We start from the raw sequence: 6,673 nt of genomic DNA, 5'->3' as shown, positions 1-6,673 counted from the left end.
CTTTGGAGAATGAAGTGGAATACTCTATTTATAGAGCCAAGGGATATTTAGAAGTTTGAATGTGCTTTTAGGCCTTTTATGTTGGAATTAACCATCTTGACCCAATGAATAGTTTTAACTAGACTTGTCAAACGGGTCGAGTTCAAAAAATTTACTTTCGGGTTTGGGTTAATTCGAGTCGAATACTTTTAGGTTCGGGTTTACAAATGTTTGTTCAAGACCCAAAACTTTCGGTCCAGGTCGATCCAATAGGTTTAGAGGTTTCGAACACATGTTATATTTCATAAATTTGGGTAATAAATAAACAAAAAGAATCACACAAATTAACAAATTTTCATACACAAGTTTATATTTCGTCAAATTCAATCATAAAATGGGGTAAAAGTCAAATCAAAAACCTATTAGGAAAAAAAAAACAGTAACAACATGTTTATTTTGTTTAAAGTTCATCAAAATCTAATTTATTACTATAAATACAATGATTTTTAATCGTCTAGGTCAAAAACGGGTTCAGTGGGTTTTTGACCCATTACTTTTTTAGTTACGTGTCACAATAATTTGTTCAAGTATCAGTAATGGCTTATATATAGGGTTTAAAATTGAAATTAAATAAAAATATTTATTTCAAAACCCTACTTTCTCTCTTCAGAAAATTCCTCTCTAAAATCCATATCTCCTAAAAAACCAGAAAGTTTCTCTCTCCACATTTAATTTTTCTCTCAAAAAATCTCCATTAAACGTAATAAGCCTTTGTTTCATCCATTTTGTCGCCACAACCACACACAAAACACTAACATTCGTCGAAATATGAATCAAAATTGGAAAAAACGAACCTTGAGATAAAAATCAACTTGAGCAAGATTTTGGATGAAAAAAATGTGAAAGTAAAAGGTGAGTGAAACAATTTTATTCATATTTTGTTAACTTTTTAAGTGTTTCAAAAAAATTCGGGTTTACATCTCCATTTTTCTTGTCAAATTTCGAGAATTTTAAATCTTAAAGTTTAATTTTGTTTAGATCTAGATTTTTTTTGAAGTTTATATTAATACATTCTAATGCTCATTTCGTAGGATTTCCTAATGTTCGTATCTGTTTATTATGAAGATTGAACATATTATATGCTTGTTTGATTAATGCCCTGTTCTGTTCACCTTATTTCCCCTTATTTCAGGAAAAATAAGTTCAGATAAGTTCAGATAAGTTCAGTTAAGTTCAGATAAGTTCAGATAAGTTCAGATAAGATAAGTTCAGGAAAAATAAGGGTTGGCCAAGTACAATTTATAACTAAATTAAGTTTTGATAAGTTCTAATAAGTTCAGATAAGATAAGTTCAGATAAGATAAGAGAAGGAAATAATGCCCTTGGTCCAAGTATGCATTCTATGTTAAGTCTAATAAATGCGGTTCAGTATTAATTAACAAGTTAATAATTCAGTGAGATCAAGTGAGCTGAATGCCTAGCTAGAGGCCGCTTCAGTTCAAGTGGAATTAATGATATTAATCCACAGCTTACTCTTGACTGAACCCGTAGGGTCACACAAATAGTACGTAAACGGATCAAGTATTTGATGACATTAAATACTATATATATGGATATTCGGAATCGACGGATCTTGGTTTCAGTGGGAGCTGAGATCGTCACAAGCAAGAAATGAATACTCCGGAAACGATGATATTGCCGGAAACGGAAATATGGATCGTATCGGAAATATAAATATTATCCAAGTCGTAGATGTTGCCGGAAACGGAAACATGGTACGTATCGGAAAATATTATCGGAAATGGAAATATTGCCGGAATCGGAAATATTGCCGGAAACGGAAATATTGTCAGAATCGGAAATATTATCGGAATCGGAAAATAATTCCGGAAACGGAAATATTAAATATTTGTTCGAAACGGAAATTAATTCCGGAATCGGAAATATTAAATATTGTTCGTATCGGAAATGAATTCCGGCATCGGGAATTTAATCGGAAGCGTATCGTACGAATTAGCATCGGACGAGGCCCGCTAGACGAAGGCCCAGCACGAAGCCAGGCCATCGCCCAGCGAGCCGCACGCACCAACGCACGCCTCGACCAGGCCCAGCGCAAGGCCAGGCCCAGCCAAGGGCGCGCGCGCGCAGCGCAACAGCGTGGGCTGTGCGCCTGTCGTGGGCCGCAAGGCTTGCGCGGGTGCACGACTTGTGCAATGCTTGTGCGGGAAATCCTAATCCTATTAGGATTTGTGCAAAGATTAAAATCCTAATCCTATTAGATTTGTATTGTTATTTAGAGTCCTAATAAAGTTCTAACTAGCAAATCCACATCCTAGTAGGATTACAATTCCTTTTCCATACTCCTATAAATAGGTGCCTAGGGTCACAATTTATGGGCACGATTGAAGTATTCAAAGGGTAAGTTTTTGAAAGAAAAATCAGCCATACACTTGCAAACACATAGCCGAAATTCCTAAGCACCTTAAGGGCGATTCTAGTTGGTCTAACTTGAGGCGGATCCGGACGTACTGTGGACTATCTACGGAGGGACGACATTTGGAGTCCTAAAGACTTGTTCTTGTTCGGTTCGGGCGCAGCTAGGGAAGGCACGCTACAACATGTATGCATCTATTCTATGCTAAATGATTATGTGTAAATAATATGCTTTCCTGGCTTTATGGTTTTTCCGCATGATTTATGAATTGTCATATGTATCATAACCTAACAATAAGTTCAGGAAAAATAAGTGGAAATCAGGTGAATAGAACGCAACCTAAATGTTGGAATATAATAATGTTCATTTTCGAAAATAAAATATTCATTTTATGAGAAGAAAACGTTCATTTTTGTTGTGTATAATATTGACATTCGTCTAAAATTTCATTTTGCTAATACGTATTATATTTTAAAAAAAATCTGATTGAGAATCTCCAATTTCTTTTTTCTTAACAAATTTCTTCAAAAGTTTCAGATCTAGAATTTTTTTGATCTTAATTCTTTTAGAGGCAGTTAATATATCATTATGGTAATTTTGAAAAGTTATGAAGTTTATTTTGAGATTATGAATTCATAATTATTTATATTAAATATGTCCTCGTTGATTAACTTTTGTAACTTAAAAAATTTTCATTTTAAAGAATAAAATGTTCACTTTCAGACAATAAAATATTTATTTGGTTGTGCACTGCGTATAATATTGTCATCTTCCCTACAAATAATTTTATGTACATGATATTCAGTTACAACCTTATAATATTTAGAGATTTGTCAAAATGTTAAAATTCAGAAGTAAATATTATGTTCATTTTGGGATACTATGATGTTCTTACTTTATTTTAGTTGTTAAAATGTTAACATTTGTATAACATCATTTTTAAATAGACTATAGTATTTTCAACCATTTAATTTTACAATTTGATTTTGGGTGTAGGTAAAGAAGGAGGAAGAATGTCTATTATAAAGAAGAGGAAGTAGTGGAATAAAGGAGGGGAAACGAAAGGAAAACATAAAAATGAGTCTTATAAACGGAAAATTTAACAATTTTCGTTAACTTGTTGAAATTTGAAAGTTTATGTAAATATAAGCTGGTGACTTTGAAATAAAAGTAGATAAGATGGTAAGTGTGAAAAAGTGAACTTTATAAGATGTTAATTATTAAAAACATATGTTCCGGGGTTGAAACGATGGAAGGAGCGTCCTTGATGTCTTGAGTTCCGATCACGTACGGTGCCTGCAAGATGAACTCCGGGCCAAGGGGGGGTCCCCGAGGCGGAGCCTCCGACGCTCAAGTCAGTACAATTGATGTATAAAATGAGGTGTTTAGGGGAGAGAGAGTAGGGTGGCTTCTCTAGGGTTAGAGAATGGCCACTTTACCTTGCCCTTTGAGGGGTATATATAGTGCCTTTGTTGGGCCTTTGAGGCCTTGTAAGGGATATTGGGCTTGAGTGGATTTTATTGGCTTTTAGGTTAAAATGGTGGGCCCATTTTAACACCCCAACAAATGCCCCCCAGACCCAATTCTATTTGAAAAATGGGTTGGGTTTTGATTTTGATCACTTCCAAGTGAAAGTCGATTTCAGCTCAGAATTTTAACCTCGGCTCGGATTGTAACATCGGTTCGAGTTGTAATCTCGGCTCGGGTTTTACCTTCGGATTTTTGTCCTTCGGATTTTTACCTTCGGCTCGGTTTTGTCCTTCGGATTTTTACCTTCGGCTCGGTTTTGTCCTTCGGATTTTTACCTTCGGCTCGGTTTTGTCCTTCGGATTTTTACCTTCGGCTCGGTTTTATCCTTCGGTTTTTTACCTTCGGCTCGGTTTTATCCTTCGGATTTTTACCTTCGGCTCGGTTTTATCCTTCGGATTTTTACCTTCGGCTCGGTTTTGTCCTTCGGATTTTTACCTTCGGCTCGGTTTTATCCTTCGGATTTTTACCTTCGGCTCGGTTTTATCCTTCGGATTTTTACCTTCGGCTCGGTTTTATCCTTCGGATTTTTACCTTCGGCTCGGTTTTATCCTTCGGATTTTTACCTTCGGCTCGGTTTTGTCCTTCGGATTTTTACCTTCGGCTCGGTTTTGTCCTTCGGATTTTTACCTTCGGATTTTACCTTCAGCTCGGACTGTAACATCGATTCGAGTTGTAATCTCGGAGCGATTTTTCACCTCGCTCTTCAAATCCGGAGATCTGTTTAAGAACGTGCTTCTAAAATCGGCTCGGATTGTAACATCGGTTCGAGTTGTAATCTCGGAGCGATTTCTTTACTTCGGCTCGGATTGTAACGTCGATTCGAGTTGTAATCTCGGAGCGATTTTTAACCTCGCTCTTCAAATCCACATCCTAGTAGGATTACAATTCCTTTTCCATACTCCTATAAATAGGTGCCTAGGGTCACAATTTATGGGCACGATTGAAGTATTCAAAGGGTAAGTTTTTGAAAGAAAAATCAGCCATACACTTGCAAACACATAGCCGAAATTCCTAAGCACCTTAAGGGCGATTCTAGTTGGTCTAACTTGAGGCGGATCCGGACGTACTGTGGACTATCTACGGAGGGACGACATTTGGAGTCCTAAAGACTTGTTCTTGTTCGGTTCGGGCGCAGCTAGGGAAGGCACGCTACAACATGTATGCATCTATTCTATGCTAAATGATTATGTGTAAATAATATGCTTTCCTGGCTTTATGGTTTTCCGCATGATTTATGAATTGTCATATGTATCATAACCTAACAGTGGTATCACGAGCCTCTTATTATTTTCATAATCTAAATTGCATAAACATGGTTAAATATTACAAATTTGCAAGAATTTAAAGGGGTGATTAATTTTCGTAATTGTTAATTAATTGCAAATTGCGTTTATTTAATTATACGTACGCAGTTTTTCGGCAGTTTCTTCGTTACTCATCCAAATCGAGTGATTTTTGTGTCAATTCCGCATGTAAAAGGCATTCTAAAATTTTGACAAAATTATTATTTTTCGGCCGAACCCAGAATTCTCAAATTCGAAGCCTAACTATGACTTTTCGGAGGTTTTAGTTTTTCGAACGCAAAATTTCGTAAATTTAAGATGTTAAATTAAATATTTGCGATTTTTGTTGATAAATCTTGAATTTTTGATTGACCTACTGTACATGTTTAACAAGTTTGGATGCCTAACCTTGTTAATTATGCAATCTAATTTGTAATTACGATTAATTTGTTGAAATTCGAATAATTTAGAATTGATTTGATTTTCATAATTAATTATTAATTTAATTAGATACCTATGATTAAAAACCACCATAAAAATTGTAAATTTATGTTAAATTTTAAATTTTTATGACCTAGACTTGAATCCATGTTAATCGGAAATCAATAAATTAATAAATTTTCGATTTTTCGCCCTAAAATTATGAAATTAATATGATTTATTAATTTGTCATTAATTTTGAAAATAAAATTTTTAATTTTTATGCGATTCGCTCATATAACTTGCACGCAAAAAGCAATGGACGCTACGTGTTACCCTTAAGGGGTGTTGTATAGTGCGGGCATGCGACGACGAGCAAGGGAGCTCGTCGCCCATGCGGTACGAATGCAGCGAGCAAGGGCATGGTGCACGAGCACAAGGCAGCAGCCCTGCCTTGTGTCGTGGGCTGTGTGCGATGGGCGCATGGGCAAGGGCGAGAACAAGGCACGAGCAGTCGCTTGTGGGCAGCAAGCGAGCTGCGCCACAGCGCGCACTGCCTCGCGTGCGCGTGCGACGAGCGCTGCGCCCAGCGATGGTGAGCAGCGTGCTTGTTGCGACGAGCGCTGGCGCTGCGCCCAGCGATGGTGAGCAGCGTGCTTGTTGCGACGAGCGCTGGCGCGCGCCTTGCGATGGTGAGCAGCAGCGATGCGACGCAGCGCATGGGCTGCGCGCACATGGCCAGCGATGGTTGTGTGCGTGTGGCCTATGGCTGTGCGTTGCGTGGGGTTGTTGCGTTACGATTAGATCGTTTTAAAATTTTAATTTGAAATTTTCAGTTTTCGTAATTTTAATTAATTTTAAAATTGATAATTTAAATTGTTTTCTTGGATTTTAATTTTGAATATTATAATTATAATAAATTTTATTTATTCTAATTATTTTACTAAAATTAAAATCATGAATTAATTTAAATACGACTGAAAAATAAATTAAATAAGCGGACTCAATTATAAATTTATATGAGCTT

The sequence above is a fragment of the Spinacia oleracea genome, chromosome 4, assembly GCF_020520425.1.
Source record: "Spinacia oleracea cultivar Varoflay chromosome 4, BTI_SOV_V1, whole genome shotgun sequence".
NCBI lineage: Eukaryota > Viridiplantae > Streptophyta > Magnoliopsida > Caryophyllales > Amaranthaceae > Spinacia > Spinacia oleracea.
The sequence above is the reverse complement of the archived record's forward strand: the minus strand, read 5'-3'. Positions refer to the sequence as shown.